This window comes from Sander lucioperca, chromosome 3, assembly GCF_008315115.2.
Source record: "Sander lucioperca isolate FBNREF2018 chromosome 3, SLUC_FBN_1.2, whole genome shotgun sequence".
Taxonomy (NCBI): domain Eukaryota; kingdom Metazoa; phylum Chordata; class Actinopteri; order Perciformes; family Percidae; genus Sander; species Sander lucioperca.
The window spans coordinates 33,020,486-33,024,300 of record NC_050175.1 but is presented as its reverse complement, the minus strand read 5'-3'; positions in this window follow the sequence as shown (position 1 = coordinate 33,024,300).

Here is a 3,815-nt window from a genome sequence, read left to right as displayed (position 1 = left end):
GTTAGCTAGACATATGTCGAAATTAGTGGACTGGTCTTATCAACAATGGATGAATGAACAACTTCGTAAGAACTGACATACAACAAGCAAGCACAACAACATACAACATAGAATGCAAGCAAGTTTACAAATAAGAGATTTACTTACTAGTCCATCAAGAACGCCAGGTCAGCATCGCTGTTGTATCCTTGGTTGCTTTTTAGCTCTCGCCAACGAGTGAAAGTCTGACCAAGTGGGACTCTTGTCCAGTTCCTCACGCGGTCAGTTTCTCGTTTTTTTTTCCTTGACTCTTCCGACCGCGCTTTCTTCATCGACTCTGCCATGATTCACGTCTGAAATGCGTGCTAGTGTCTTTCATAGAGGCTGCTTCTTGTTGTTGAAGTATGTGACGTCGTGCTGTAAAGCAAGTCGCGATTCTCGCGAGATTTGGCGGGGCGCCACCTCCCAAACTTGCATTGCTGGTTTTGTCAGCGGCGTCCCCCCTGCTTTGCTATTGGGATGATTCGCCCTACTACGAGTTTGTTTACCATCAAAATTACTTCAAAGCTGTTATATTAAGGTACAAATCTTGCATAGTGTGCCTTTAACTAATGGATGGGAGGCTCGTGTTCCGGTGGATGTTTTGGTGCCCTCTTGGACAGGAAACTCAGATTTTCATTCCTCTCATGCTGACTTTGTGACTTCTCTGGTGGAGAGGCTGGAGACAGCCTTTGGCAATGCCAGGTAACGTGGTGCCGACGCCCACAAGAATAAAAAGCTATATTATGACAGAGCTGCCTGTCACTAGCCGTATGCAGTGGGTGATCTGGTGTGGCTACATGACCCCACTGAGGACCGCAGAAAGCTTGCTCCCCACTGGAGGGGCCCCTACAGGGTCCTGGCTGTCATGGGCTCTCAGGGGGAACCTGGGCTCACTTACCGGATTGGCAGTATTTTAAGCCCCAATGGATGATAAGGTCATGGATGATGGCTTGGTTGATGGCAGTTGCCTGCACTGTACACTTGAACTTGAAATGTTTGCCACTGGAATGTAACAATCACATTAAACATTAAATTCAACATTCTTTTGGTCCTGCTAATGAAATTATGTTGACATTTTTAAACATCATTGTCATTAGTTTGAGAAACGGTGTATTCTAGAATTCAATATATGCCTTTTAAAACCATGATAATAATGTTATTTTTACTATATTACTACTACTATAATTACTATTACTATTTCATTGCATAGAAGGGTTATGATTTAGTGCTTTAATTAACCATTTCTGTTTCAGAAAAGGAAAGCTGAGGTTAAGGTGGCCATTGCAAATGTGGTATTTGCAGCAGCAGACCACTTAAATGAGTGACTCCACCACTGCACAGAATTTCCAGTGCGCAGGCACCAAAACAACTTGCATTATCAATGAAGCAGTGGCACCATATTTGAGAAATATAGTGGTGGTGAGGATTAGGGAAAATCCTTTCACATTGGTCACAGATAGGTGAAACGATAGAGGTATTACTTTGACAGCTATTGTAAACAGAAAATTTGTGTTTCCAACATTTTCTGGCTCCCATTTCTATAATGCACACACTTAATTTCATCCTGATGTGACTTTAATTATGTAAAACATGCACCATATCATTGCAGGACAAGAGAAGATGAACCCACTCACTGTGCTGATGTAGGACAGTTAGACTAGTAAAGTTGTCCATAGGTTTTTAGATAAGTGCACCACCAGTGGTCGTAGCTGTGGCACATCTAGAGTGATCTTTCAAAAAATGAATGAGATCTTGCAGAAAAATGTTACAACATGGGGAAACTATGTACGTCTGTCCATTGACAATGCACCTGTCAATACAGGAGCAAAAAATTCTATTTCATCAAGAAAGTAAAAAGTGACAACGCAGCTTTTTACCCAAAGTAAAACATTTTTCGACTCTCTGTAACCAGAAACAAACACCAAACCTTAACACTGCACACAGAATAAATATAAAAAAGTGAGAGTCCCATTGCAGAGAATTAAAAAAATATGCTGGCCTTAGTAAAAAAAAAAAAAAAGTTAAGTGAACAATGATATAGTGCACTCAGTGCACTGTGGCTGATTTAGTTAATCTAAATTGACCAATTGATTGGTTGAAGAGTAGGCAGGATTTCAGTCAATTAAGTTTTTTTTTAATTTTATTTATTTATTTATTTTTATACAGCCTCACACTTTCTTTCTGCCACTCAACACATGCAGGGATGAAAGAAAGTCTCTTCACCCCCTCACTGTGTTTCTCTCTGTTATGCTCTGATCATCGAGCAGAAGGAGAATGGCAGCCAATTGTAATGTGGATTTAGGCCCTGAAAGATTGTCCAAGGCCCTGCTGTTCCAGGATGACAAGCTTAAAGTCAAAGCCCATCATCCAAAAGATATCTGTTCGAGCAGAAGGTTCATCCTTTCAAACTGACAATCCTCCTAAATTAGGGTGATGAGTGAGGTACTGGCTCAATTATTAATGCCACCTAATCTCATTAAACACCTGAACACACTGAATATTATTGATTCCTGGCAGATAAATACGCTCCTACAAGTTTCTCTTTATACAGTCTATGTAGTTTGAGCAGGGTGAGATGGCAGTTAAGGGGTAGCATTTGTTTTTAGCTCTATCTACAGACACACAAGCTTGTCCCTGCCCTGCTTTACGTTTGTGTCATCTTTCTTAAGTGGCCAACATACGGTAGCTATATTTAATTAATCTCGCAGATTTACAATACTTAAACTGCCACCTGAATACAGTATGCATTAATTAAGCCCTTATTCTAGTTTTGAGAAACCCCAAATGTGCGTGCTGGGGCATAAGAACACCTTTTCAGTTTTGTGATCACTCCTATCGGCCTCCCCTCTTCTACCACTGAAATAAGTAATATGGTATGGTTTTCAGAAAATAAATATAGAGTGATATTCTATAACACTGGTTGTCAGCTGGAGGTCTGTAGACCCCTAGTGTCTGAGCTTTTGCCATACTTAATAGGCAAGGCAGCTTTATTAGTAAAGCACATCTATCTAATAAAGTGAGACGCCTCTGTATGTGTGTGTGTTTGTGTGTGTGTCTGTCTTTGGGGGGAAGGTAACCTGCATGTCACAGGCAGACACCACACGCAGAATGCTTTACAGCGGGGGGGGGACCAGCGTTGACTCCAGTACACTTTTTCTTGTTTCCAACGTTACATGATTGCTGGATATACTAAATTAACTTTTCTTCACTTTCCTGGAGCACATGCGTATAGCATACAGGAACATGGCAACTGTTAAGTTTGCCTCTAACTTTCACCACTCATAACTTATGTTAAAATCGCCGTTTAAAAAAATCAAATCATACACCTATTACCAGGGTACCTGTAACGTTACGCCTATAAAGTATATCTCCCTCTCAAAAAACGAAAACCTGGCCAATATATTTATTACAGCCAATAGATTACTACAATCACAATAAAGTACTCAACGGGGAAACAAACTGAAAACGTTAATGTTGTCTTTCCCCTAGGTTGACTGCAGCAATAAAAAAAGTAAATGTTGATGACGCTCTGTACAGCATCGAGGGGGAGGTTCAACAGGTTGACTTTGACTGTTTTGCGTTACATGATTACTGGATATAACGTTAAAAAACAAATTTTTGTTCACTTTCCCGGAGCAACAGCGGATTGCTTACATGGACATCGCACGAGAGACGAGACAACGCAGCTGTCATTAAACTGTGGTAATATCATGCAATATCGTTGATGAAAAAGACAACACTACAATGTTTTCTCTCTCTCTCCCTGCACACACACACACACACAGTCCGGTTCT